Here is a 25,142-nt window from a genome sequence, read left to right on the forward strand (position 1 = left end):
GGCAGGAGGCTGACTTTCCTTGAAGTTTTCACCTCAAATACCGCCATCACGCAGGTGTGCGTGGCACTCTACTATAGACATTGTAGAATCTATGTACACATACACATGAGAAGCACTGGGGTCATTTGTCTTGATACCTATTTCCAAACTTATTCATCTTCAGATTTCCAGCTAGATACATCTACTACTCACTTTTTCCTTCTTTTCAACATAATGATAACTAAGTCATAGATCACAGTTATTGTTAAAAAGGAGGTTATTTCCACACAATGACTTTGGACTTTTTTTTTCTGATATAAACTAAAAGAAGCAGTACTGCAATAGAACTATCTGTACCTGCTAGGCTTTTTCTGCAAGAATTCAGAGCAGGTTATTACCAGCCAAGACATGAATATGGGTTCTTAATTAGATAAATAAAACACATGTAGTAAAGATGAACAGGTTACTTCATCTTCAAGTGTAATGCATCATTGTAAATGTCTCCATATTGGGTGGATGATATGTCATGATGGTAAATCTTCGTGTAGCATGGACAACTGCAAGCTTTGGTACATACATTAACTATTGACAAAATAGGTAGTATTGTTAAAAGTTGGTGGCTAAGAAAAGTGAGGCAAAATAAATTACTGATAGCAAGCACAATGTATGAGAAATATTATAGAAATCTTCATCACCAACAGCATTGGTTTAAAAATCTCATTCAAACTTTTGAAATATAATCAAGCTTGGTGAATCACATCTGTTATCTACTTGGAATTCTAGAGCAGGAGGATAAAATGTCTAAGTTTAGCCTGTGCAACAGTGAAAACCCAGAGTCAAATTAAACAACCAACATTCTGTGGAAAGCCATGGATTGATATATCAATATTTTTTCAGAAACTGGCTTCCCTGTTATTATAAAATTAAAGGAGGACACAAAAAACACTGTGTTTTTAAGCTGAAATATCAGATTAGAAATATGAGGGGAAAACATGTTCATTAATAGAACTTTGATCATCCTTTCTATCAAAGTATTTATTATGGAAAGTCATTATTCCATTGCTTTTCTGATCACATAATCATATTTTAAATATTCCATAGCTGCCATATTTATTTTAAAAATATCTTTAAGTATACATTTTCAGCATAGCAGACTCTAATCATGAATCTGTGCTTATCAAGACTTTAACAATTAAGCTGGGCAGTGGTGGTGCATGCCTATAATCTCAGCACTTGGGAGGCAGAGGCAGGCAGATTTCTGAGTTCGAGGCCAGCCAGGTTTACAGAGTGAGTTTCAGGACAGCCAGGGCTACACAAAGAAACCCTGTCTCGAAAAAAACAAACAAAAAACAAACAAACAAAAAAAGAATTTAACAATTGCTTTTGCTTGGTTCAAAGTCCAAGTATTTTCTTTGTGTGTTTTATTTTCTTCTACGATATTATTAATTTTTAAGATTCAGTCAATAACCCCGGAAAGCTTCAAATTTATGACATTTTTTCCCTCAGTCACTAATAAAGCTGTGGTAAAAGACAAGCACTGATGCTCCAGATACATAGCCGGAGCGCATTATCTTTCCACTGCGTGGTATATAAATGCTCTTAAATCAAGTGCTATCAGAGAGGATTTGGTGATCCACTCAATATAATCCAGATGCGAAAAACAAGAAGAATCATCAAACAAGCATAAAATCATCATTTAATCTAAAAACAAGTCCTACTTTATAGAAGTCCATCATCTTTGTACAGATTTTTACATTCCTCTGATTGTAGGCATTCTTTCACTAAAAAGGAACTGTGCAGAATAGAAAAACAACTGGAATTCATGTGGTTTGCTACAATAGAGTATCCATCATCAATTAACTGATATGTCCTATTTCACTGAATTGAAAAATGTTTACATTTTAGAAAATAGTAATCATAATTTTAACTGGCACATTCTTTAAATGAAAAGAAATTTTATTTATATTATATCATAGCTTGTTTCCTAAGTGTAATTTAGGAACCTTTTAATACATATCAATAGTATCAATATGAGAAAGCTATACTAAGTACTAATTGTTATAATCAAATAAAGTTTGAAGATAGTAAAGAGTCAATGTAAGGCATTCTTTTGTGTGCTCAGGACATCTAAGCTCTGAAAAATGAAATGTATACACACATGTTTTTAAAAAATAAAACAATAACAAAAACAAAAAAGCAAAAAAAAAAAAAAAACCAGGGGTGTGGCTAAATAGTCAGAAGTCTTGATATAAGTTCTTTCTTTTACATTAGACCATTTTTACACATGATTACATTGTTGTTCCAATTTGGTATTCCAAATTGGAAGGTATAAAATCCTTGTTCCATATTTTAGAAATTTTACATGGCCATATTACATATGACTTCAATGTTAAAACATTATAGAAGAGAATATAACAAAAATTTTGCTGCCTAAAATTATCAAACTTAAGTCTACCTTCTAAATGTATATTTTTAGAAAGTAGTGTTTGGCTGCCCAAGTTCCACTTTTCATTTTATCTTTTTGACAAGTGCGTTTTCTCTATACATTGGTTCATTGTACTTGATGAACACTGATGAGACCCATATAACAAAACCATGAAATAATTGATGACTGAGCCTAGTAAATCAAGATTGCTTTTCCATTCTTTGCCAATGACACCCCCTGGAAAAGAAGAGGGGTTGGGAGACAAACATTTCCTGCTCATACTTGCATTGGGTAGAAGTAAACTTCTGGGTGTGGAAGCCAGTGTTCTATGTTAACTGTTCCTTAATTGTGTTCCACATTATTTCCTGAGACCAGGTCTCTAGATGATCTAATTTTACAGATTTTTGTAGACTGGCTGGCTGTTTGACCTCCAGCAACCCTTCTGTCTCACCCTCATTGCCAGTACTTTATACACTGCTATCAACAGCTTTTGAATGTGTGCTGGGAATTTTAACTGAAGTTCTCATGTGGTACAGTGTGGGGAATTGGTCTGCTCAGGTAACTTAGGCATAGTAGAGTATTTGGCTTTTAGCCCTGGAGCCCCTGTGGGCAATTTCTGCTTGCATGGGGAAGAAGGACCTTGGCCATAACTCCTGAGTCTTTGGTTCCTATTTCAGTCACAACCCCTCACAGCTGCCCCTGCAGGAGATGTGTGCTCTATCAGGCAGACAATGCCCCAAAGCTCCCAGCATTCTAGCTGGACCCTACACCCAGTCATCTGACCACAAGCAGATATGCCACACTCCATACAATATAAGGGGCGGTTTGCCCCCTCCTCACTCTCGTTCTTTGTCTCCTCTCTGCTCTCCCCCTCTTGCTCTCTCTCCTCTCTTGCCTGCTCTTTGTTCTCTTCTTTTGCCTTCTTGCTTTCTTCCTCTCCTTTCTCTCTCTCCCCTTCCTCTCCTTTCCTTCTCTCTACTTAACCAGCCTATTTTCTCCTTCCTATAATAAAACATCTCATTTATACATTGCCTCCTTTTTAACTAATGTGTGTCCCACCAGCAGGCCTCAACACCAGGCCCTAGTGGTTAGCTTCATAAGACTCTGAACACATTCAAATTAGTGATGCTGTCATTAGACATCCCCACCTGCAGACAGTGAAAGTTCTTGCTTTATCCATCCTGGTCAGCAATAGGAGTTCACATTGTTCTGAATTTTGTTCTCTATAAGATGTGGGTATTGGTGTTTTATCAGTGTTTTATCTTGTCTTGTTTTATTGACCCTTGAATTAATTTATCTTTTGTTCTTTGCGCCATGTTTTTCTTTCTTGGTCAAGTCTCTGTTTAGTTATTTAACTAAATTTTTAAACAGAGGTAATTTCTTATACTTACCTTATGAAATCATTTGCATAGTTTGCTTAACTTTATTTATCACGTTCCTTTAGTAAATATTTTCACCTGATTCTTGGTTGCTCATCTTATTCTCTTAATACTGTATTTTGAAGAGTAAAATGATCTTCTGCTAGGTAAGATATGTTTTCCATCTCAGTCATTCTACTTTCTGGGGTGACTCCTTATCTGTTTCTTATAAGTCACTACACTAAAGGCCAGAAGCATTTTTTAATATTTGTCTCCTAAGATTTTGCAGTTGCATTTAACATTTATTAGATGGTTGATTTAAAATTGATTTATACTGGGTTTTAGGTTTATTTTTTAAGCTTTATTTTTTATTTTATTTTATTTTGTTTTATTTGCATGTGGATCTATAGTCATTCCAACATCATTACCTGAAAGGAGACTTTATTCCCTTGTTATTTATCCTTTCTGGATAATATAACTTCATTATATCAATAAATTTATTTCTAGTATATCTTTGCTAGTACCTCCTATATCATAGCTCTCTATATACATTTATTTCTTTCAAATCATTAATATAGCACCAAGACATGTGTTAAAACATGTTATTATTTTATATATATATATGAATTTTCAAAATTTAACCTCTTAAAATTATATAAAAATGTGCTGCTCTTTAATATTTCTGTTGTGAAACAATATGAAGTATTTATAAATAAAAACCATTAATATCAACTTTGCTGGCAAAATAACATATAGCTTATTATTGTATATTAATCATATGCAGAATTTAGCACTGGGACAAGATGTTAAAGGAAATTAAAAGGATGAAGAATTTCATAAATAGCCCTCCATATGTTCAAGCAATCCTAAGTGTTAATAGTCAAACAATACCTTTACATTACAAGATAATTGGAACACATGGGGAAAGATTATGAAAAGTAAGTTAGAAAAGTAAACATTTAGAGTAGCTATACTTATTTTATTTTTATCAAAATTTTAACTTGGTAGAATACTAATAAAAATAAACAAATAATCCAAAGCCTACCTGAGGATTACCTTTCATAGTACTAGAAATATGCTATTTAATCTGCTAGATAGAAATGTGATTAATAATCCTAACCTTCTATGATGCCTCTGAACCACAGTGACCACCATAGCAAGGTATCCCTACAAGTGCAGAAATAGTACTTATACTTGCAGTAACCAACAACTATCTAATCAGCCTAAAGACCTACTGAAAAAGAGGAAGAAAAGATAGGTACTATAGCCCTAGATAGCTATCTACCTGTGGCTAGTTAGGTAGTGGTTCTTAGAAGAGGATCTATTACTACCATTTCCCCCCAAACAGTACAATTCCTAACTATGTTTTAAATACTTGTTATACCAAAATATTAGTAAAGATTTCATCCTTTTTTGTTTTCTTTTACAGAAGACAGAGACAAAAAAAGCAGCTGGTCAAATTTCAGAGAACAACGGAACAAGTGTTGTACAGCCCCAACTCATACATCTACAATGCAAATCTTACACCTAAGGTTCAGGGAACACTACAGATAATGGGGTCTCAAATTTTGTAAGATCCTATAGATTAGGAAATCTGCACTACAATTTTGTATTCTATATACAACATAGTAGCTACAAATGTGAAAGATGAATGATATTGCTCTCTAAATAAGGCATGGAAAATGATTCATGCATCTACATGCCATCATGAATGAGAGGGATTCTAAAGCATACACCTGTCTTACGAGGACAGTAACAGGCAATTACTCACTCCCCAAAGGAGATTTAGTCTTTCCTAGGCGTGAGCCCCCTAAATGGTTACCCAGTAACAAATAGGCAGTCTTAAAAACTCAAGCTGGGGCCATGAGTCCCATGTGTGCTCTTTGGTTGATGGTTTAGTCCCTGGGAGCTCTGAGGGTACTAGTTAGTTCATATTGTTATTCGTCCTAAGGGGCTGCAAACCCTTCAGCTCCTTGGGTCCTTTCTCTAGCTCCTTCATTGGGGATCCTATGTTCAGACCAATGGATGGTTGTGAGTCTCTACTTCTGTATTAGTTGGGCACTGTCAGAGCCTCTCAGGAAGCAGCTATATCAGGTTCCTGTCAGTCAGCGCTTGCTGACATCCACAATAGTGTCTGGGTTTGATAATTGAGAGGAGAGGCCCTTGGTCCTGTGAAGGTTCTATGCCCTAGTGAAGAGGAATGCCAGGGCCAGGAAGTAGGAGAGGGTGGGTTGGTGAAGAGGGGGAGGGGGGAGGAAACAGGGTTTTTGGTTTTTTTTTTGTTTTCAATATTTTTTCAGAGGGGTAAGCAGGAGAGGAGATATCATTGAAATGTAAATAAAAATATCTAATAAAAGATATTAAAATGAAACAAACAAAAAACCAAAAAACCTCAAGTAACACTAAACAGACTCAGCAGATTACATTTATGTATACATTCAAAAATTATAATAATAAAAGAACTATAGGTCATGAATTTGATATAGATTGAGGAGAGAATACATTAGTGAAGCTAGAGTGAACAAAGAGAAAATTAGGTAAATTTAATTCATATGTCTAAAATTTAAAAAAATACAAATAAGCAAATTATCAAATTGAAAAATGACTTGAGTTTTCCTATTTCTGAGTAGTTTAACATCTGTAAGAAGAAATTAATTCTTTTCTCTCTTATTTTTGATAAAGTATCCAACAATGTAAAACAATCTGGCTATATATATATATATATATATATATATATATATACATATATATGTATATATGAAGTTTATATATATTTAATTATATATTATTAAATATTATTAAATTTAATTTACATATATATATATATATATATATATAATTAGGGTAGAACTCAGAATTCTCCTTGAGTCATCTAAACTCAATAATTAAAAGTATGAATGGTTACTCTCAGCAAAAATGAACTTTAAAATAGTGGCTTTTATAATAATGGTGATAATTTTGTAGCTATGGAAACCGGTTCAGCAAGACTGAGCTTATCAATCATAAATCTTCTAAAATAGTCCTAAATATAAATCAACCATGGATTAAATGTATGTTAAATATGTGTTACAGGCAGGAGATACATCTCAGTTGGTATATTGTCAGGCATTTTCTAAGACCTGCAAACCATCCTGAGCACTGTAAAACCTAGGTATGGTTTGTGGACCATTCTACTAATCCCAACAATTAGACAGTAGAGGAAGAAACATTAACCTTTAAAGACTGTCTTTGACTACTTACTAAGTGTGATGTTCTGCTCCATTAGTTCTTGTGTTTGAAACTACAGTGCTTACATGACTTTAATATGAGAACTAAGGTTTAAAACATGAGTTTACATATACTTAATACATTACACCAAATTATATAACTTTGTCTGATGTGAGTAGTGTTCATTAAAGAAATCCAGAAGCTATATTTAGTGCCTTATCCTTATGTTTTTTGACACAGAATCTCACTTAACTCACACTTAACTATGGGAGTTATTGAGAAGACAAGGCTAAATCTAAAAAGCAGATATCCTTCTGTCCCAAACTCTTAGTATTATGAATAAAGATATTGTTTACCTATTAATTTAATTTGAATATCTACATGTGCATATTAAAGAAAAACACTTTACCAATTATCCTTTCCCCTACTCCATTAATCAAGGATATCAAAAATAATTTCTCTTTTTAGCATTATGGTTTTGTGGAGTTATTCCAGAAATTGTTAATTATTTGTCCTCCTCTCCTGGTCTTCGTTGTCATCATCATCATCATCATCATCTTCTTCTTCTTCTTCTTCTTCTTCTTGTTCTTCTTCTTCTTCTTCTTCTTCTTCTTCTTCTTCTTCTTCTTCTTCTTCTTCTTCTTCTTTCTTCTTCTTGTTCTTCTTCACCTCCTCCTCCTCTTCCTTCTCCTCCTCCTTAATTTTGCTCTTTTCATTTTTGGAATTTGCAAGACTTAAGAAATTTGGACTAGAATAATCTTTCACAGTTGTAAGTAGAAATTAAAGGCTAGTCTAGCAGGAACTTGAATGGCAGTAGTGCTATAAGTACTATATGACATGGGATCCCAGATCCTGAGCTATTTATGGGGGAATGAGAACACTGTATTATCACCTATGTTAGAGAGTATTTAAGAGATGGTTTGTCAATGAACCTGACAGCATTCTGCTTGTTTCCAAAACACCTGCATGATGCTAAATAAAATGATAGTTTGCTAATATCATTGGTCAAACAAAAAATGAAAATAATATAATGGTGAATTTATGATGTTATTCTTGTGCTACATATTTAAAAGGGAGAAATTAGTTGGATTGAAAAATGGAAGAATCAATGATCACTTTAAGATTGCAATAGCATCATGTACTGAAAAAAAGGCAATCTTTGACCAAAAAAAAAATTAGTGCCCTCAATGGGAAGATAGGAAAGGTGTCCTCAGAGAAGTACCAGTCTCCGGTATAGATTCAATGAAAATCCTAAGGGGTGTTTTACTATCAGAATTTGTACAAGAGCTGTGGTTATTATGGCTAAAGGGAGCTGTATTCCCTTACAATCTGGTTACTGAAAGTAAACAATCCTATCCACATCATGATAATGGTTTGAGAGACAACAAAGACATAAGATTCTTCCTCTGTTGTTTTGGAGAATTTCTTTGGCAAGCTTGGAGACACTGAATAGAACCCATGGAAGTGAATTGTGTAAAACTGTGAAAGTTAAGCCTTGTTTCATTGTAAACTCCTAGGCTGTTGATATGTCAGAGCCATGAGGCATTTGGAAGGGAGAGATACGTGAGGCAAAGAGATTCCACCCAACAGAGAGTTACAGATAATAGAGCTGGAGAGGTCGAATCACTTCAACACTGTGAAATGGGAGAAATACATGGAGGACATGGAACTACAAATTCTGGTTTGCTGAGATAGATTTTGGTGTTGATGGGCCTTAATTTTTCCTTATAATTCATACCTTTTTTTTCTAAAATGTATATTCTATGCTATTTTAGGTAGGAAGTATGTAATTTTTCAAAAATTTTCAATGTGCCCCAATTAAATGGGTTGAGTCTCAATAGAGACATTGAATGTTTGAAATGATTGAGACTTTTTAAGATTATGGGAACTTTTGATATTTGAATAAGGTTACCTTAGAATATGAAATATCTATGAGCCTAATATGGGGTTTTAAGTGAAAAATATCCTCCATAAGTTCACATTTAAAAATTTTTTTCTTGTTAGTTGTTGTTGCTTTGGGAGAGGTTATAAAAACCTTTGTAAGGACAATTTTGCTGGAGGTAGTCTATCATTTGGATGGGCTATGAAGAATTATAGCATCAAACAGCTTCTCTCTCTCTCTCTCTCTCTCTCTCTCTCTCTCTCTCTCTCTCTCTCTTCTTCCTAAGTGCCATGAATTGCGATCAGACAGTTACTGCTCCAACTATAATGCTATGATTTTCAATGTGTGATTAACTCTTATATTTGGAACTGTAAAACATAATTAAACTCTCCCTTATGTTGCTTTCATCATTTTTTCTACATAAGCAGAAATGATTAAACCATTTAAGCTAATTGAAAATTCCATGTGGATATGATCACAGTGAGAGGAGTCATGGCTTTCAGTGTGTCTGGGAATCCTGGGATGAACACCATTTATCATTCTCATAAATCAGGAGCACTTTTATACAACAAAATGTAAATTTCATATGTAAATTATAACATTGAGAAGAGTCATGATTTGGGGTACATCTGTATTCCAAGGAAGAATGCCATTTATCATCCCTCTAAACCAATATCGCTAAATTAGTAACTGTAGATAACAAAAGATTGTTAAGCCCAATTAATGTTTAGACAAGATGGCATTCATAATGATACGTGGTATGGGACAAGATGAATAATATATTAAACAGTTTTGCAACACAAAATTACTGACACCATATGTTTGAGGTATTTCAAAAAGATACATAGTAAGATGATCTTTTATTTAAAAAAAACAAAACTTTTTAATTTGATTATTTGGGTTGTTGGTTTCTAATTAGTCTTCTGTCAACTGTAGGGTTGGTGAAGATCCTTTTCCAATCTGTTGGATTCCAATTTGACCTATTAACAGTGTCCTTTGGTCTTACAGGACCTTTGTAGCTTCATGAGGTCCAATTTATCAATGGTTGATATTAAAGCCTGAGCCATTATAGTTCTCTATTCAGGAGCTTGTCTCTTATATCAATGTTTTTATTGGTGTTTCCCACTTTCTCTTCTATGAGATTTAATGTATCCTGTTTTATGTTGAGATACTTGATCCATTTGGACTGGAGTTTTGTGCAGGGTGAAAAGTATGGGTGGTCTTGCTACAGAAACAGACACATTTATCAGTGGATTAGAATTGAAGACCCAGAAATAAACCCACACAACTATGGGCACTTGATATTTTATATAAAAGCCAAAACCATACAATAGAAAAATGAAAGCATCTTCAACAAATGGGACTGGACTAACTGGATGTCCACATGTGGAAGAGTAAAAATAGATCCAATAATCAGACTGAGCACAGGGATCCCAGGGGAGAAATTAGGGCAAGGACTGAAGGAGCTGAAGAGATTTTTAACCCCATAGGAAGAAGAACAATATCAACCAGTCACCCCGAAGCTCCCAGGGACTATACAACTAGCCAAAGATTACACATGGAGGGACTCATGGCTCCATCCAGATATGTAGCAGAGGATGGTCTTATCTGGAATCAATGGGAGGGGATCCCCTTGGTCTTGTGGAGGCTCAATGACCTAGCATAGATGAATTCTGGGGCACTGGAGCAGGGTTGGGTGGGTGGGTTTGGGAACACACTCATATAAGCAAGGGGAAACGGGGGATAGGTGGTCTGTGGAGGGGAAACTGGGAAGGGGGTTATCATTTGAAATGTAAATAAATAAAAGAACCAATTTTAAAAAATAAAAAAAAAATCCACATTTAGTCATCAAATCTAGACACTATTGTGGATGCCAACAAATGCTGGATGACAGGAACCTGATATAGCTGTCTCCTGAGAGGCTCTGACAGTACTCGACTAATATAGAAGTAGAAGCTCACAGCCATCCATTGGAATGAGTACAGGGTCCCCAATGAAGGAGTTAGAGAAAGGACTCAAGGAGCTGAAGTGCTTGCAGCCCCTTAGGACTAACAACAATATGAACTAACTAGTACCCTCAGAGCTCCCAGGGACTTGACCACCAACCAAGGAGCACACATGGTAGAACTGTTTGCTCCAGCAGCATGTGTATAGCAGAGGATGGCCAAGTCAGTCATCAATGGGAGGAGAGGCCCTTGGCCCTGTGAAGGTTCTGTGCCCCAGTGTAAGGGAATGCTAGGGCCAGTAAGCAGGAGCGGGGTGGGATGGTGAGCAGGGGGAAGTGGGAGGGAACAGGGGACAGGTTTAGATTTTTGGGGGGGGGAACCTGGGAAAGGATATATTGTAAATAAGAAAACATCTAATAAAAAAATAAAATTAAAAAAATAAAAGAAATAAAAAATAAATTTTTAAGAAATAAATAGAACTTTTGTTTGGTTCTATATAAATATTTCCATTATATAAATGTACAACCTTGTACCAGGAGTAATTATAAGATGATGTAGTTGCTGGCTATTCTATATGTCTTTGCAGCTTTCCAGCATCTTGAGAAACTTCATTCCTGAGACATGAAATCATACCTGTGAATAACAGAGAAAAATAGTTCCTTTTAGCTTCTATGATGATGTTCAGATTAATTTGTGGTCAGAATACTTTGATGCTCCTACCCGGGTAAATTGTACTCACATAGTAATGTGTAATTTTAAAGATTAAGTTTTCTTGCATAGTAATAGATTAATGTTGATATTGATCTTACTTTTAACACTCTGGTTCAATCTATCTCCTTCAAAAATATCCTCAATGTTCTGAAAGCCTTTAGGAGAGATTTTTCTCTAAGTAGCAGTAGAGAGAATGAATTGATGAGCAGTGACAGAAGGCATCTGGAATGACATTGAAAGACTATATGTTCTGGCAGTCATATTTTCTTTCAAATTATCCTAAGCCATAAATTTTCCTCTGACTATCATTATATTTACACACCATTATATTGTTTAAAAAAAACAGACAACAGAAAATGCTTCAGTTCATTTTTGCATTATGACAAAAACTCAAAGGAAGCTCACACGTTGCCCTCTCATGAAATTCACTTCTCAGGCAATATTTTAAGGATTGCACCTTTTTTTCATCCTTTCTTTTTGCAGCAATCACTTAATTTGAATTTCTACTTCAAATAACAGAAGATAGTATAAAACAGATTGTATTTTTCACACTTTGGGCTACATATACATATGAATATCTTACTTCTTCCTAAAATAAACTCCATCCTTCAGCCATGTCTTTAAAATTCTGCATATTACTGCCTCGCAGAGATGAAGTTTATTTAAAGATGAACAAAGGCATTTTAGACCCTAAAAAAGTAGTGAGGCAATTAACTCAGCCTTAAATTTTAAACACATATCTTTAAATGAGCAAGATATAAGCAAATTGTTCTTAAAAGAATATAGCATAATATTAGTCTTTCAAAACACATTAGAATGTATTCAAATTGCTATGTTTTACTGTTGATAACATAAAAATATTACATTAAGAAGGGTACAATAACCTTCATTCATTTACTGTCTCAGATGTCCTCTGAAAGTTACCACTATCACAAATTATTTCAGAAGTATCATTACAACTTCCGTGTCACCTTATATATGCCTCTCCTAGGGGATCACTGTAAGAAATGATCCATAAAAGCAGATTTAAAAGTGGTGTCGAAAATGGAGCATGTAAACCACAGTAGTCACTTTTCCTTAGTAAACACATTCAAATATAGCAGATGGTCTCTTTCCCTTTTTGAAGGTTAAATTGAATGCATATTTACATTCCAATTCATTATAACTTTCATCTTCCAAGGCAATTTTTGAATAAAAGATATTGCTGTATGATTCTCATATAATTTGTCAGATAAATGCATACATTTAAGAAAAAAGTATCTGATTATTTGGAACACAATCATTGTCAGGAAATGGGTAAATACCATATGTAACAGACTACTTTTAATGGACTTTTTGTGAAAATTGTGTGAAACTGTTCTTTTTACTGCTGGGATTCATGGAGTTATGGCACCATATATGGTTCTTTCACTCAAAGTTACTTACCCCGACTTAGCACCACTTGGAAAATAAATTCTTACATTTTCATACTGTAAAAACAAAAAGTAAGGCAAAATACAAAACACACTAACACATTTCAACTTTGAAATCCAGAATAACTAAATGATTGTGGAAGTACATAGTATCTGTGAGCTCATAGAGTGAGCTTACATTAGTTTGACAAAAGTGAGAGGAAAGACACCAGATTCATATATTAAAATCTGAATACTAAGTAATAAGAAGAAAGGTTATGATTCTATAGCAAATTTCTTTCATTACATGACTATGTTAAATGAAGGAACACACACTGTTTCCCTCAAAACTGTGTAATTTCTTTGTTTAAAGGATTGGTGTCTCTACTCAAGTTGCAAATATCTCTACTGCATGTGTGTGTGCGCGCGCGCGCGCGCATGCGTTGTATAGAAAAGACTGGCCTATATTCTTGAACTATGTTCATTATGTAGCCAGTAAATTTTCATTTGAAAAGGAAATGTTATTGGTTATTGTATTTATTTGCATTTCAAGTTTTATCCTCTTTCCCAGTCCCCCCTGAAACTCTCTATCTCATCCTCTTCCCCTGCTTCTATGAGGGTGCTCTCCCACCTACCTACCCACTCCCACCTCACTAGCATTCCACTATAATGGGGCATTGAGCCTTCACAGGGTGAAGGGCCTCTCCCTTTGATGCATGGCAAGGCCATCCTCTGCTACATATTCATCACTTGAAAATTTTAAGTAATTACTTCCTTATTAAGTCAAGAATAAATATTTGCAAGGAGTACTAGGTGAGCCCTCTGGAGTGAAAGTGTTACGAACTACAAAACAGCAGCAGCAGCAACAACAACAGCAACGACAACAACAATAACAACAACAGATGAACTAGAGAGAAAAGAATTCAGAAATATAAGATAGAAAATGCTGGAGTTTCTAGAAAAATCTATGTTCTCTGTAATAATGATGTTTCATATTTTGTGAGATAGTCTATGAAATAGGCATTTTTGTATTCTGCTGAAATTAAATATAACTTATATGATAAACATGTATGTAAAATTAATACACAACTATGCTTTTCATTGAAAATTATAGCAAATTTAAAGAAAAAATGAAAATCACAAGTATAATGAAGTATCTGAATGTAGTGAAGCAATCACTTTATGTAGAAATCCTGGGAATATAGAGAAGAATTTTCAACCATGTAGGCATATATATAGATCTTTGCTACAATGCTGAAAGTATGATTTCTTTACCAGAGAAAATTTACCTCTTGAAGTTTAAAGGAGGTTATTCTAGGAATAAACACATGCCAATCACAAAAATATGAGACAATCATGAATATTCATAATTTTAATATGAAGATATAAAAAGATTGAAAACATTTTCAGATAAAAATGGCCATTGTTGTAGTCTAAACAAGACTATTGCTCTGTGCAGATTTTTAATTTGAATAAATTAACTAGTTTTCATTTCATTTCTGTAAACTAATTAAAAACAATCAGAATGTGGCCATAGAATGTGGCTTGGTGAACAATGCTGTGGGGGATCTTTCAGAAAGGCTCAGGGAAAAGGCAGAGGACCTTCGACCTCAAATGCTGTTGGTTTCTTAGCTTATTCTTGGACATGATTCTGTGCCTCCTGTGACAGATATTTATATTCAATTCATAAGACATATTTATACTTCTTAGATGTTGGGACATGGCTACTGAACTCAATCTGGTGAAAGAATATTCTGAGTGCTGTCCTCAGTGTGCCCTGAATCTGGATATGGCCTTCTGCCTTGCTTTTGTGCTTTCTCAGATATAATCTGTAGTACATGCCAGACAACTGAATTAAAATTAGTCTGTCCTGACGAACTTCAGGAAAAGTTCTACTCTGTTAATATTTAGTTTGTAATTACTTTAGTATGGCATCTATTCACATGGTTTTCTGATCATGTTTTTCTGACTCAGTCTTCCTGGATCATTGCTTTCTTTGTCAAATTTGTGCTTAAAAGTACACCGAAGTTAATTTGTTTACAACATTAAACTGTTTTTAGCCCCATTATTTAAGGTTCTAAAGTCCTCAGTCACATAGACAGATCTGTATAGTTCGACAAAGTCAAGAAAAAAAAAGAAACTAAGAATACTTACAAAAAAGCAGTATGAACTGATTTATGATTTTCATAATGCATATGCAGGAGATTTTGTCTTCATGTTTACTGAATAAAGAAATATTATTTAGGAAATAACTGAGGTATAATGAGGTCAGAGAAATAGGTCCCTTGATGTACAGGAGTCTCAAGAGAAGACTGTCCCTCTGTGTGTGTAAAAATTGTCTGCCATGTGAGGTTCACACCTGAACCAGAAATTTTTCAGAACATGAGGTCGGTGTTTCCTACTTCAATATTAGTAAAACATAAGGTATCTATATTTAAAACTCTTACTCTTTGGTACTTATTATAGCAGTTTGAATAAAACATAGGACAATTTGAACTCAATAAAATGTATTGATGCTAAAAGGCATTCTGGGAAACACTACAACACTTGTTCCTGTCATTCTTCCTTAAAGGAACAAGCAGATTATAATATTGTACATTATTTTACCATAGAAAATAAAAGCTCAAATGATGGAACCTACGAATGTATACATATCCATGGTGACATCCAGGAGAATATCCATGTTGACATTCTTGTAGAATGCTACAATTAAAAGAGCTTGGGATTAGAAAGGCAAACATGAACATGTGTATTTGAACCTACTTATGACTTTATTAACAGTTGTGATTGGAACAGTAACACAAGTGTAGTTTAATAAAAAGCAAATTAAGAACACATTTTTCATAAGTTTTATATAGGGTCTTAAATTTTAACCTTGATCAACCAAGGGTGGCAAGTAAGAAGAACCTAAGTACAATTTATAAATGTTCATTATGAAAGAAGCATGAATGTCCTGAACCAATTGTAAGGGGCAACAAATCCCACATCATATTAAAATAAAACATTGTTACACTGATAATACTACATCTGACATAAAAAATCACACTATTTATTTTTTATGCATAAACCAGATATCAACTGCTTAAGTTCATAAATAAATGTTCTTTTCTCTCAACCACAAAGAAAACAGAGGAATAAGGCAATCCATCCATCAGTGATTATCACAATTCAATGCCCTACTTTTTCTACAGAGCTCTCTGTCAATTATTCTTATTTAATGGAAGTAGAACTTTTGGAAATGAATATATTTGAGTGACAGTAATTTTTCTAAAATATTGCTGAAGAAAAGCAAATCTTAGAAAATATCAACTTTTTGAGTCCAAAAGTAGGGCTTTCTTCAAATTATAGCAATACTATTATTCAGACAGTGCTCAGCTTCTAAAAATAACGTTATTCTGTGAGTCTATGATAGCTGTGGATATTCAATGATAATGCTTAGAAATAAGTACTTTATCTAATAATGCTTTAAGGAAAGATGGGTTCTATTTATATACATATTTGTTTCCTTCAATACACTTCAAAATCAGTAACAAAACAGGTCATGATGATAAACTAATAAACAAGCAAATGGGTGCCTAAGACACTTTGAAAATAGGTGTGTAAATGAACAGACAAAATGAACATCAGGTATATGATGACAGATTATAGATAGTTGATAGGTGATGGATAGATTGATAGATGATAGATAGATAGATAGATAGATAGATAGATAGACATAGATAGATGGATGGATAGATAGATAGATGGAAAGATAGATAGATAGATAGATAGATAGATAGATAGATGGATAGATAGATAGATAGATGATAAAATATTTAACCTGGAATGCCAACTTGCTGAGACTTAGAATTGGTTAAGTGAAAATCTTCTCATTATATTTATGAGTGAGATTCTATTGACGTACAACTGAAGTTTCATGAATACCTTAAATGTGGGTGACATGATCCCATATGCTAAGGCTACCAACTGAATGAAAAGGGAAAAGGAGGTAGAGAAAGTGAATGTAATCATTCTTTACTTCCTCTCTGTGAATGTAATTGTACCAACTGCCTTATGCTTCTGCCAAAAAGAGTTTTCTACAAACCACACACCAAAATAAAACTTTATCTTATATTACTTGTGCTAGAGTCTTGAAACAATGACAAAAGTAAATATATGTGTATATATATACATATGTAAATGTATACATACATATAAATATATATTTTTATATATAATATATGTTGGCTAGATATAAGTAGATAATATGTTTGAGTAGATTATAAATAGATAATAGATACATAAAATATTATACATATGATCATATACACTCTTATGAATAATATACATTTTAAAAAGCTATATTATGTAAAATAAAAAACAAAGAAAAAATTAACTTTTAAGATAAAATTTGAATAAAAGTTATAGCAACTTATATAAAAATATGGAAAGAATATAAAGTGCTAAAAGAAAAATGAAAATTATTTCACTTTGATTTATATACGTATAGATATGACATTTTATAGGGAGCGTTGGTAAAACTTTTCCTTTGAGAGCTGATTGCTAAATATTTTGATTTGTTTATATTAGAAATTTATTCAAAAGGGAAGTACAACAGACCTTTAGCTCACTACCTAACAGTAAATGATATTTTAGACTGTCTGGCAGAAACTTATACTCTAATATTATATTCACCTTTACTACATAATTAGTAGTAGAGCATATGGAGTTCATGTGAATAGCAAAGATGCATAGATTCTGAACATATGGTCTAAATGGGCTTTTAGATAAAGTCTTGCCTTCATAGAATATAGAAGAGAGAATCATCATTTTAATATCTTCTATCCTAGTCAACTTCTATGTTGAGTAAAAGGCATCTACTTTTATTTTTCATGAGACCAAGAAAATGCATACATAGCATATTTTCTGTACCTAGTATTATACTAGACACCATGCAGTAGCACCATATAGGTAGGTGTTTTTAAGGTTGATTATACAGGGTTAAATTGTATGCCAATAATTTTATTTTGTGATTTGAGTTTATTATTACCTCAAATTTATTATTATTATTATCACTGCCAGTAGCTCTCTATTTTTATTTGAAAAAAAGACAAAAAGTAAACTCACAAATTCTTTATTGGAAAAAATAAAATCAGCAAGTATATGAGTTTTAACATTATCATACATAAACTTTTTCTCCCTTTAGTTTTTAAAAATATAGCACACTTTAAAATATAAAATGAAAATTATATACATATATAAAACACTAAGTTGCATGTACTTTGACTGTAGGTTACTTTTAATTTGTCTGATGCATGATTGTTTTCATGCAAAAATAGCTGTGCTCAATGTGTGAGTGGTATCCTTGAAGTTAAAGAGAGGGCAGCAAGTCTCCTAGGATTGGAATTATAAACTATTGCAAGCCTCCAATTGGGAGCTGGTAGCTCAGAGTTGGGAGCTGGGAGGAGAATCATCTTCAGGAGTTGAGTACCCTTAATTGCTAAGCCATCTTTCTAGCCCTGAGTTCTGAGTTTTAGTATAAAAATATAAAGAAGGGAATATCTGTATTTGAAAACAAGAATAAAAGAATGAAATGTCAGAGGAATTATGGAAAAACCAAGGAAGAGAAACAAATTTTTCAGCCTCTTTTTATCTTCAGTGTCTTCTGCATAGCAGTGGCTTCTAATAATCTGCTATTTTTCCTTGGTGGAACTGAGACTGTGCTCTGAAGCTTCTATTCTTTCTTTCCATTCAAAATCACAGACAAAAGATATGCCATGTCCGGTCATTCTTGAGTGGTTTCGTCAACTAGTAGAAGTGAAATGATCCTGGTTTTGTGGGATTTTTCAATGCTTCTGTAGTCCTCAAGTATCTTCATTCAAGTCTGCCAAGGATCCCTAATCATTCCAATTGTTCAGAGTGGAAGTACTCTGAAAACAGTAGAGAATCGTCAATTAATGCCAAGTGCTAATGTGTCAGAGCTGCAGAAAAGCATGTGGGGTAATCAAGACATTCTTTGAGTCAGTGAGATTATAATCTCTTCTGCTCACATGACTTTTTCTACTTTGTGTGAATATCTCGTTAACTGATGCAGTTCTCTTCAAATTTCATAGATTTCACCTGCACTGTCTAATTTTTCTAATAGCCCACTTTCTATTTTTATCTCATTTTAAAATGTGAATTCTATATGTGAGAAAAAAGATGTAATGTTTGTCTTTGCTGGGTCTTCCATTTTATCTCCAATATAATGCTTGTCATGTTAACCATAAATTCTAATTCATTTGTTGTCTCCACATTTCAATTTAACCATTTTATAGGATACCTACATTTTAGGAGATATACTTTTCAGTTGGCATATGTATAGTCAATAGTAAAAAGGTCTTATAGTATTATCAGAGGACCCAGCTATACCACTACTGGGGATTTTCCCAGAAGATGCTCCAACATGTGATAAGGACACATGTTCCACTATGTTCATAGCAGCCTCATTTATAATAGCCAGAAACTGGAAACAACCCAGATGTCCTTCAACAGAGGAATGGATACAGAAAATGTGGTGCTTCTACACAATGGAGTACTACTCGGCTATTAAAAACAATGAATTTATGAAATTCTTGGGGAAATGGATGGATCTGGAGAATATCATCCTGAGTGAGATAACCTAATCACACAAAAACACACATGGTATGCATTCTCTGATAAGTGGATATTAGCCTAGAAGATCGGAAAACACAAAGTACAAAACACAAACCACAAGAAACTCAAGAAGAAGGAAGACCAAAGTGTGGATACTTTGTTCCTTCTTTAAAGGGGGAACAAAATACCCATGGAAGAGACTAACTATGGAGCAGAGACAAAAGGAAAGACAATTCAGAGACTGTTCCACCTGGGAATTCTTTCCATATTCAGTCATCAAATCTAGACACTATTGTGGATGCCAGAAAATTCTGGATTATAGGAGGCTAATATAGCTGTCTCCTGAAAGGCTCTGACAGTACCTGATTAATACAGAAGTAGAGGCTCACAGTCATCCATTGGACTGAGTACAGGGTCCCCAATGAAGGAGCTAGAGAAAGGACCCAAGGAGCTGAAGGGTTTGCAGCCCCTTAGGACGAACAACAATCTGAACTAATTAGTACCTTCAGAGCTCCCAGGGACTAAACCACCAACTACAGAGTACACATGGTGGGACTCATGACTCCAGCAGCATATGCAGCAGAGGATGGCCTAGTCGGTCATCAATGGGAGGAGAGGCCCTTGGTCCTGTGAAGGTTCTATGCCACAGTGTAGGGGAATGACAGTGCCAGTAAGCAGGAGGGTGTGGGGTGTTGAGCGGGGGGAGGGGGAAGGGAACAGCACTTTGCTTTAGTTTTTCTTTTTTCTTTTCTTTTCTTTTTTTTAAGGGTAACCTGGGAAAGGAGATATTATAAATAAAGAAAACAACTAAAAAAAAGGGTCTTAACATTAAATTCATATAACCAATGCCACACTAAAGATATTTTATACATAAACTTTGATGAAAACTTATTAATCTTCAAAATACTAAATATATTTATTTATTTATATTAGTTAATCTGGTGTGTTAATTTGTCAGCATCTTAGCTAACTCCACACATAGTAGGTATAAAATTAATGAGAAGTCCTTAAGCACAATGAAATATGTTTAGAGAGGAAGCTCCACTCCCAGGCACTCTGACACACCCAGGATCAGAGGTGAGGAGGAACCAACATCTGTCCCAACACTGGGGGTAACTGGAACCAGCGAGACCAGGCACGCAGGAACTCTGACAGCCCAGTGACTCGAGTTCCTTCTGGTCTGTCTGGGCTGGTGGCCTGAGCAGACTTTGGGTGCAAGCTCCACAGCTAGTCCCACAACACACAGAGAAAGCCCCACTCCCAGGTGTTCTAACAAGCCCAGGATCACAGGATCCTAGAATCACAGGATCACAGAGACAGCTTGACTCTGTGGAGTTCTGACAGAATCAAGATCACAGGAAGGACAGGTTCCAATCAGATTTAGCAAAGGTAGGTAGCACTAGAAATAACCTGATGGCAGGCGGCAAGCATAAGAAAATAAACAACAAAAACCAAGGTCACTTGGCATCATCCGAACCCAATTCTCCCACCATAGCAAGTCCTGGATACACCATTACACAGGAAAAGCAAGATTCAGATATAAAAGCACTTATCATGGTGATGATACAGGACTTTAAGAAAGACATAAATAGCACCCTCAAAGAAATACAGGAGAACACAGGTAAACAGCTAGAAGCCCTTCAAGAAGAAACACAAAAATCCCTTAAAGAACTACAGGAAAACACAATCAAACAGGTGAAGGAAATGAGCAAAACCATCCAGAATCTGAAAATGGAAATAGAAATAATAAAGAAAACAGAGAGACAACCCTGGCCATACAAAACCTAGGAAATAATTCAGGAGTCATAGATGCGAACATCACTAACAGAATGCAAGAGATAGAAGAGAGAATCTCAGGGGCAGAGAACACCATAGAAAACATTGACACAACAGTCAAAGAAAATGCAAAAAGCAAAAAGCTCCTAACCCAAAATATTCAGGAAATCCCGGATGAAATGAGAAGACCAAACCTAGGGATAATAAGTATAGAAGAGAGTGAAGACTCCCAATGTAATGGGCCAGTAAATATCTTCAACAAAATTATAGAAGAAAACTTCCCTAACCTAAAGAAAGAGATGCCCATGAACATACAAGAAGCCTACAGAACTCCAAATAGACTGGAACAGAAAAGAAATTCCTCCTGACACGTAATAATAAAAACACCAACTGCACTAAACAAAGAAAGAATTTTAAAAAGAGTAAGGGAAAAAGGCAAGTAACATATAAAGGCAGGCCTATCAGAATTGCAGCAGACTTCTCACCAGAGACTATGAAAGCTAGAAGATCCTGGGCAGATGTCATACAGACCCTACAAGAACACAATTGCCAGCCCAGACTACTATATGCAGCAAAACTCTCAATTACCTTAGATGGAGAAAACAAGGTATTTCATGACAAAACAAAATTTACACAATATCTTTCCACAAATCCAGCCCTACAAAGGATAATAGATGGAAAACATTAACATAAGAAGCAAAACTACATCCTAGAAGAAACAAGAAGGTAATCTGTCAACAAATCCACACAAAACTAATTCAACCTCTTACAACAAAAATGACAGGAAGTGACAATTACTTTTTCTTAATATCTTAATGTGAAAATTAATATTACCAACATATCCTAATTGATTGAAATCCAATAATATGAGGAATTAGAACTTTCTTAATTGTCATCCAATGGTCTTTCTAATTTGGTAATTGGAGAAATAGGTCCAACATTGTACAATCTATATATACTTTCAGCTTGTTTGTTTGTGACAGTGTCTGGCTATGTCTTGAACATAAGGGTCTTGAAATCTTGCTTCTCCTATCTTAGCCTCTCTATTAGTAGTATTGTTCATTTCATGGTTTTACACTATACTATAGTTTTCATAACAGCTTATATATTTCAAAAGTATTTATACACCACAAAGAAGCATAGGGAGGTTGCTTGTAAGAGAACAACAAAGAGTGAGACTGAATGCTTTGCTTGACCTTTGTAACTCTTGTATCAAGTTTGAAGGAGAGGACTTTATAAGTTACTCTTTCTCTGAGATGAATGCTTTTCCAAATTGTCACAGCTAATGAACCAAGTTCTTACCCTCACCTAATGTCTGTGCCACCCTCCAAGCAGAACCGTTTTTCATTGAAACAGTTGGTGAATGACTTTATGGATAGACCATCTTAATACCTACACCATTTCTTAAATGAATGTAACTTGTTTTCTGTGGGCTGAGAATAAAGTCACTCACTCAAGTCAAATAGCTTTGACCATAGCAGGAAGTCTGTATCCAAAAATCAAGCCTACAATTCATTTCTTGGTGCAGCAGAACTATCAACTCTCAGTTTAGCTACGATGGAGGTAAAATCTTTTGGTATGTGAGGGTCATTGAAATACAGCCTTATTACAATGAAATCCAACATCTAAAAATTGTTCTTATTTTGGGCTTGTACCACAGTAAGAGCCAAGATTTTAAAGTCTACTAAATACAAAACAAATAAAAAGGCTTTATACATTTATGTTCATTTAAGAAAATACTAGTAGTGATTTATTATTTTGAAGTATACAGTTAATATGTTTGGAGTTATTTAAAATTTATATTGAGAAAAAAGTATTTTCACTATTGCTGTAGACGAGCATCTACATAAGTCTCTTAAATTGATTGTTGTTTAATATCAAACAACATTTATAATACTTATTTTTATTGTTATAATATTTTATAAATTTTAAGGAATATAACAAAAAAGATATTGTGGGTATTGAAGGGGGTCTCTGGGTGGAGTGGGGATACAAAAGAGAAACAAGAATGTGATTTAATTCTATTTACTTAAAATAAGTTTTTAAATGTTAACAAATTCAGATAAATTGAAATCATGTAACTTTTCTCATCATAATGCAAAAAAGTTTAAAAAATAAAATAAAATAAAATAAAATAACCAGATAAATTACTTTAAATGTCAAAAAAAATTAATCTCATTAATAACCAAAACTACAACACCTTGTTAGTCCTTCTTTCCAAAAACCAATGACTTTCTTTCCAAATTAGACAACTGTCACCCCAGTTACTCACCAAGACAGGAAGCTCCATGCACTCAGCAGTCAGACAAATATTTCCACGTTTCCGCCACTTGATTCAAATTTCTGTCAAGGAAACATGTCCCTTGTAGTGTGCTGTGATGAGAAACTGCTCCAAGGCCAGCTGAAATGTCCTCTTCTTCAGGGTCTGTTTTAAGGTTCCAAACACTTAGTAAACATCTTCTAGAGTCACTGCAGCTCCTGATTGTTCCAGGAGCCACTGTCATTTGTGGGGAAGTTGAGTTGAACACTTAGTGGAGTCTTGTCCTAGTGCCCAGCGGAACCATTTGTTAGAATAAACTCTGTGTTCCCATGTAAGATCTTTCACTTGTGACTTAGGTTTAAAGGGTTCTATGAATTATGAAGTCATCATGGTGAGAGTGCTCAGTTAAGCTATGGCAATTCAGTTTCTCTCTTGTGACTGAGAATCTCCTTCAATGATTGGTGAATGAATAAAATGTATAAATAAAAAAGAGAAGTGTCATAATTAAAGACAAGCATCAACTAAGAGTTCTGTCCCAGTTAGTTTTACCCTCACCTGACAGTTGACTAATCACAGTAAGAAAAACAAACAAGGAAACAAAACAGGGGAAAGAGTCCTTTCTCACTGATCCAATCACAGATGGAATCCTACCTAGCTCAGCCCTACCTCTCCATATCTAATGCTTGATGCTTCCCTGGAAGGAGAACACATCCTAAGCAAGTATATTAAGTCACCATGGTGAAAGGGGAGAGTACCACACTAGAGGAAATATTAATGCTGCCATATATCTCTCATGACTTTTGATCCTGTGTTCTCCCATATGACTCATTCGAAACGTTTTTAATTTTCCTGATTTCAGAGAGTTTTGGATCCCAAATGCTGCACGAACAGGGTCAAATCCTTTGCAGTAGAATGAGACAGAGAACAAGAGTTAGCCAAGCAGTGTCTGAAGAACAACAAAGACAGAGAGTAAACCGAGCTCATCTCTGAAGGCAGAGAGTTGCTTATATTTCATTTTGGGAAAACATGATGTTTGACAGACATGGTATAAGGATGTGGTCTTGGAAGGAATTAAAATAGTGTAACCAAAATTCAAAAAAAAAAAAAAAAAAAAAAAAAAAAAAAAAAAAAAAAAAAAAAAAAAGAAAGAAAGATGTTTAGAAATAAAAATCAACATGTGGTAGCTTCTCTGGGAATAGAAATGTATGAATTAAGATAATTCACTTTTCCAAATCTTTTGCATCGACTTCATACAAGACAAAGAAAATACTCTTGTTTTTTTTTTTCTCCAAACTCAGCTTGACTGTAACATTTAATGTCATATTTCAAGAGTTCATAGGATAAAGCTAATTTTCCCAGAAACTACCAATATTTACAGAACAAATAATAGTCATAAATAGGCATAACTAACATTAACTCCGTTTTAATGAGTTTATTCCAATCAAAAAATACCTGCGTATATCTTGCTCTGGATTTTAGAAGTGTCAACTCAAGGTCAGATGTATCTATTTCTTTTACTCCCATGGTGAGACATGGAACTGTTTATTACATCAATTTGACTTCTGTCATGGTATCCAGGAAAATAAGTTAAA

The 25,142-nt window shown here is 34.4% G+C and overlaps 1 long non-coding RNA gene across 5 annotated transcripts in view; it reads right to left on the bottom strand.

Moving 5' to 3' along the window:
• LOC116083690 overlaps positions 1–23,865 on the bottom strand; it is a 44,588-nt gene extending 20,723 nt beyond the window's left edge. For 2 of the 5 annotated variants that reach the window (XR_004115867.1, XR_004115868.1), the window contains exons 1-3: positions 23,563–23,865; positions 11,607–11,730; positions 11,324–11,430 (exon numbers count right to left, since the gene is read on the bottom strand). This is a non-coding gene — a long non-coding RNA (uncharacterized LOC116083690). Of the gene's footprint in view, positions 1–9,672; positions 10,077–11,282; positions 11,431–11,606; positions 11,731–15,540; positions 15,603–23,562 lie in introns of those variants that run through there. The other 3 variants (XR_004115866.1, XR_004115869.1, XR_004115865.1) reach the window with 3 other exon arrangements.
• Positions 23,866–25,142: the final 1,277 nt, after the last annotated feature.

This window comes from Mastomys coucha, unplaced genomic scaffold (assembly GCF_008632895.1).
Source record: "Mastomys coucha isolate ucsf_1 unplaced genomic scaffold, UCSF_Mcou_1 pScaffold8, whole genome shotgun sequence".
NCBI classification, from domain to species: Eukaryota; Metazoa; Chordata; class Mammalia; order Rodentia; family Muridae; genus Mastomys; species Mastomys coucha.